Genomic DNA, 6,553 nt, shown 5'->3' with positions numbered 1-6,553 from the left:
CCCAGCCCCCCCTCTCCCGCCCCAAGCACCCAGCTATTTAAAAAAAAAAAAAAGTCCCGGCTCATTGGCTCCTGCCAGGTGAGGGGGGCTATCTCCGCTACCCCCCAGTGCCCCACAATGAGTGGGAGTCTCTTGCACAAGCCCCCAGAATCCCTGACAGCTGCAGCAGCATCCCATGAGTGTGGGCCTTTTTTTTTTTTTTTTAAGAGTTTTTTAAGAGTGGGGAGCGGGGTCAGGCATGGAAGCCATGGAGGGGCTGTGGAAGTGAGTGGGGGTTGAGGGGCTCATGGCAGAGCCCCCTATGCAGTGTGGAGTGGTGGGGGGCATTGGGGCTCACCCCCCACCTTGCCTGGCAGCAGCTGGTGAGTAGGGGCTTTTTTTTAAAGAGCCAGGAACTGGGGCCAGGCAGGGCAGCCATGGGGGGCCCTGGGACAGTGGGCAGGTGTCAGAGAGTGTTTGGGGGGGCTGGGGAAGTAGGCAGGGGATGGGGCCTGGCAGGGGTCCCTCCATGGTCCCCTCTCCCCTTTTACATCCTCCCTCCCCTGCCCCCTACTTACCAGCATAGAGTCTGGGTCCAGCTCCCTGTGGCAGCAAGCAGGGACTGCTTGAATCTCCGAAGCTGTCTGAATCTTTTCTGAATTGGTTCAGAGAGCTTTGAATTGATTCGGACCCATTAATTGGTCTCCTGATTCAATTCAGATTTGCAATTTTGGCTGCCAAATCGGGCCGAATCTCCTCCAAATCGAATCAGCGACCGAAGCTTAGCACAGCCCTAGTAGTTTTAGGCTACTGCTCAGTAGTGTCACTTAAAATGTATTCACTGGTGCTACTGCAGAGTAAAGCTTCTGGAGCTTCACACAGTCCTACAGTCTACCACTCTATGTCCATGTGCCTGTACATCAGGAGGTTCCTGGCTTTCCACAGGGTGCCCCTGAAGCAGGATGCAAACTGGTCAAAATGGGTCAATGGAGATTAATTAACTTGTGGAACTGTGTGTCCTAGAAGTAAATTTAAACCTAACATGGGCCTTTGAATCCCCCTTAGTGTTCTCTTCTCCAGACTAAATAAACCTATTAATTTCAGCCTTTCCTTATAAATCTTGCTCCCAGACCCCTAATCATTTTTGTTACTCTGCACTGGACTCTCTGCAGTCTCTCCACATCTTTCTTGAACTGTGGGGCCCAAAACTGGACACAGTACTTCAGATGAGGCCTCAGCAGTGCAAAAGAGAGCAGAAGAATCACTTTCCTTCATTTACAGGTGACACACCTGTTGATATAACAGAGGGAGTTGACAGATGTTCAGGCCCCCACTCTAACTCATGGTGCTTTACATAAAATGCTATGAACTAGAGTGCCCCCCCAACCCAACCGATGTTTGCGTGTTGGGTGGTGAGCCTGCCTAGTGAGTTGAGGAACCCTTCTCCCCAGCCCCACCCCCACTCTCAGCTCCAGGGCTGTCATCAGGGAGGTAGGGAGGAAGAGGGAGGAGAAAACCTGCAGCAGGGAGCTGCTCCTTTCATGAGCTGCCAGCTTGCCTGATCAAAGGTGGAGGGAATGGGGGTGTGGATCGAAGCCCCCCTGCCTTGCAGACCCAGCCTGGCTCCCCCCAGTATCACAGCTATGGGGGCTAGGGGAGGGGAGGACCATGGAGCGGGACTCCAATCCACTCCCCACCCCCTGCTGAGGCTGGACAGCCAGCAGCTCACTAAAGGATCAGTTGCTGATTTGTCCCTCCCTCCTCTCCCCTCCCTCCCTTATGATCCCTTTCATGACTGCATGAAAAATTAACCCTAGTGTTAGCACTACTGACCACTAGATAGTGCTTAGGGATTGTTAAAGCACAATTAACCCTTGAATGGAATGTGAAATATGAACACAGACAACTCAGTGTCCTAAAATCAAAGTCTAATTTTATTCATATAATAAGTATTATCTTAGCTGTTTTTATATTCAGAGAGAGAACAACAGTACAATGATCTCACCCAATCCCAGATGTTACTTTGCTCAACAGAAAAGGCTGGCCACACAGTTCCTGAAGCAAAGGGTGTGTCATTGGATGGGATGGTCCAAATGGATGCTGAAGGCTGGATTTATGTTGTTGATGATGACGACACTTAATTTCCTTGCTGCCCCCTTTTATGCTTTTGTTTAACTTCACTCCCTTGATGACGTCTTGCTTTCAGATTAGTCTCTCTGCAGTCAGCATATTGTCCATATTTTATCCTATAAATTTCCCCTCTCAAAGGGAAATTTTATCCAAAAATTTTATATATAGCCAGCATATTCCTTTGTTCAACAGACTCATCATGAGCACACCTCTTACTTTGGCCTTTTTCCGGTCTCTTATTTTGGGCATTGTCCATTGGTCTTTCTTATCACCTTTCATTAACATATCCAATCATTTCAACCCTCTGATTCAGCCTGCTAGTGCCAGGTTCAGTTAATCTGAGCTGGTAACAAAACTATTATTGTGTTGTGTTAGAAAAACTTCTCACTGATAAAAAAGGAAAGAAACATCATGCGAGCAAACTCAAGGCCATAAGCTGCTTGCAAGAGGCAAGGCCAGCTGATATTGCAGACACCAGCAAAATGAAAAGTTCAGGTAATAACGAGACTATAGAGAACTTAAGCAATGATTAAATAAGGCTGAATATAAAAGAAAACTTTAATCAAAACTGTAATTCACCACTATAAACAAGTGAAACTTTAAAGCATAAGATATGACAAGCTACCCTAACACTAGGGAACACAAGTTCCCTAAGGCACTCTAAAGTAGATTGCTTTCATCTAATACCTCATTTGAGGAGGGTTAATTTTTCACATGATCAGCCACTTTAAAATGGTCTACAGCCATGCATGAGTGTCATGGCACGGCTGTAGAGTGCTTTCAGGGGCAAAATTACATGAGAAATGTAACTTCTATCTGTGGCTTCAGTGCACTGCAGGCTTTTTTTTTTTTAATTTTTTGGCAACAAGAGCTCACTGTTAATTTATATTCAGGTTATGGTCTATTGTAATCCCTAGGTCAGATTGGTTAGGCATGACTTGCTCTTAGGGAATTTATGATGACTGTTCCTGATCATCCTGTTCACCCTTGTTCTCCCTTAGGTGCTTCATAATAGATTCCTTGAGGATCTGGTTGATGATCCTACCAGGTGTTGAGGTCAGGCTGATTACTCTGTAGTTTTCTGGATCCTCCTTCTCTTTTTTAAACATGGACACTATTTTTTCCCTTGTCTGGTCATCCAGGACCTCACCCAACTTCCATAAATTCTGAAAGAGGACAGCTAATGGCTCTGAATTTAACTCAGCCAATTCCTTGAGTACTCTGGGGTACATCCCATCCAGGCCTGTCAATTTCAAACATCTAGCTTCTCTATATAATTTATAACCTGTTTTTTGGTACTCTAGACTGCTTACCTTCTTCCATAGCTTTGCTGCCAACTACAATCCACTAGCAAGACTAGGTGCTGTGTATTTTACTTCATTGAGAACTGGGGGCATGCAACATTATTCAGGATTGGACCATAGAGATTAGCTTGATATTAATTATCTGTAATTCTTGCTCCCATGTCTTTATTTCTATCTCTTAGTTTGAGCAGCATCAGTATTTTTAATGTATTTTCCCCATATCTACAGAGGGGAAGGAACACCTATTATTGTCTTTCCTCTTTCATGCCATCTAGAAGAGAATAGCAGCCTGGCTGATATCATGCTCCAGATTTTCTGAGCTATTCAAATGTAATTACATTAATCTGCACATTATTTACATGGCCAATAGTTATGCCTGCCTGCCTAAAACTGGTTATTTGAGCGTGGAGCATTTGACTGTTTGTGAAAATATAGGAAAAGAGTGTGACAATCTGAATGAAGGTTTCTGAAAGACTTTTAAAGAAGAAGGATAATTTTCTAGTTCAAGCATAAGACTAGAATTCAGATTCTATCTGGGTTCAACAGTAAACTCTAGCACAGACTTCCTGTGCACTCTTTCAAGTCACCTAATCTCTCCATGTCTCAACTTTCTGTCTCTAAAATAGGGCTAATAACAGCTATTTACTTCCATATTTAGATTGCAAGGTCTTTGTGGCGGACCATATTTCTTGTGGGTGATATTCTACTTCCCTTTGTGCATCTAAGTGGCTGCTTTCTAGCTACCTAAATGATGCTTTTGACACTTATGTACTGATAGCAATTCAACTTCTCCTATGGTATGCACATGTGAGTATGTGCACATGGATTGAAAATGTATAGTAGACTATGGGCTAACCAGGTATGCATTCATATACACAAGTGTAAGTCCAGGAAAAAGCACAATAGGTAAGCTGTTAGGGTATGTGGTTCCAGGCTCCCTTCACCTGTCAGGTTGTGGATCTGTCTTTCTCTGATTTCCCAGCACAGTGGTCTAGCCCCCATTCCACAGGTCAGACATAAACTAGTCCTCTCCCCAGTGTTCCCTTTGAGGCTGAGCCTCTGCTTCTTCCATTTAACTTTCATTATATAAAATGAATTGGTGAAGTATACAGGTTCCTGCTCCTTTGCAGGGCAGGGGCAGGGGTATGCATTCAACCTAAAACCCATGGCCTGCTCCCTTTGAGGTCACTATGTGTCTCACTCACTGAACCACACACTCTCTAGGTTGCTTTCTTTTTCCTTGCCCAGCATACCTCCCTCTCAAGGGGAACAATCTCAAAAGCACTGGTAAGCAGGCTGGATAATTTCTAATTTATGGTGTAATGCTTAGAGTACTGTACTGAAAAGTCAAAAAGATTGCAGGTTTAAATCCCCTCTGGGCAAGGTGGGGCTAGAGCCCAGGACTCTGGGATCCTGGGCAAGTGCCCTATCCACTCAATCCTGGGGGATAAAACACAAGAAGGTTCTCCTCCAGACTCTAGCACCTGTTAGTCAGCTATGGTTTTGCAACTTAGAAACAGATAAATAGCCAAAATGAGTATGCACACATAACTGAGTAATTACCTGGCCAGTGAACAGCCTACTGTACATATTCAGTATGTTCATGTATGCTTATGGGTCCATACTGCAGAAGAAGCTGAATTGCTATCTGCATGTAAGTGCCAAAAACACCTTTTATACATAAAACAAATCTGTGAATAAAGGAAGTGCACAGTCCAGAGCAGAAGCTCACAGTCCAAATACTTGAAGGGCTGCCATAAAGAAGAGAGAAATCACCTTTTCTGTCTTGCTGCAGAGAGGAGGACACAGTTCAGTGAATTGAAGTTGCAGCAAAATAAGTTTAGATTGGATATCCAGAAAAATGCATCCATTGTCAGGACAGTGAGGCAGTGGAATAGACTGCCTAGGGAAGTTGGTGACTCTCCACTGCTGGAGTTGTTCAAGAAAAGGTTGGAAAGCTACTGGTTGGGGATGATATAGGCATTGCTATGCCCATGTTCTTCTATGGGTATTTCCTATGCTTCTGGGCTTTCCTGGTTGATTCCTCCCCTTCTCTCCCTGTTCTGCTACATGTGTCATGGTGTTTCTAAGCCTTGCTCAGAGGCACTGGGTGTTGGCTACCGCCAAGGCTGGGGACTTTGACTGGGATGTGGTGCCATTGCTCCTGCTGGAACCAAAGCCAGAATTTCATAGCTAGAGGGTCTTCCTCCTCTGTTCAGGATTAGACTGCACATATTTAGGGTCAGGAAGGAATTTTACCCCATGGTTAGATTGGTATGGACTCTGAGAGTTTTTGCTTTACCACACTCCAATAACTTGGTGTCATCCATGAACTTGGCCAGTGAGCTCTTTACCCCCACATCCAAATCCTTGATAAAGATGTTGAAAAGCACTGGACCAAGCACGGACCCCTGAGGCAGTGTTTCCCAAACTTTTCCAGCCCAAGGCACACTTACATTGATAAAAAATTTCTGCGGCACACCTGTTAAGGCATTCCCCATCCTCATACCTATTATAGCTCATTGCCATGGTAAAATTCCACGGCACACCTGTTTATTTCTGACGGCACACTTTTGTGCCACAGGATGCTGGTTGGGAAACACTGCCTTGAGGGGCACCACTGGCCACTTCTCACCAAGATGACAGATCCATTCATTACAACTCTCTGGGTCCTACCCCACAGCCAGCTTCCTACCCACCAAGCTGTCAAGCAGTTAAGCCCGCAATCCTTCAATTTTCCCATGAAAACATCATGGGATACCAGATCAAAGGCCTTTTGGAAGTCTAGGTATACAAAGTCGACTTCCACTCTTTTATCCAGGTAGTGAGTTACCTGGTTGTAGAAGGAGATGAAATTGGTGAGAAAAGACCGGCCTGTGACAAAGCCATGCTGGTTGTCATTCAGAATCCTACCTTCTGCAGACATATTGCACATAGACTCCTTGATGATTTTTTCCAGGATTCTCCCTGGGATAGAAGTTAGGCTAATTGGTCTATAGTTTTCCATGTCCTCTTTCCTCCCCTTCTTGAAGATGGGCACAACATTGGCCCTCTTCCACTCTTCAGGGATCTCTCCCAACCGCCACAAGTTTTGGAAGGGTTTTGCCAGAGGGTCCCACAATTACTTCATCCAGCTTCTT

The sequence above is a fragment of the Alligator sinensis genome, unplaced genomic scaffold (genome assembly GCF_000455745.1).
Source record: "Alligator sinensis unplaced genomic scaffold, ASM45574v1 scaffold65_3, whole genome shotgun sequence".
Lineage (NCBI taxonomy): Eukaryota > Metazoa > Chordata > Crocodylia > Alligatoridae > Alligator > Alligator sinensis.
Note: the sequence above shows the minus strand (reverse complement) of the source record.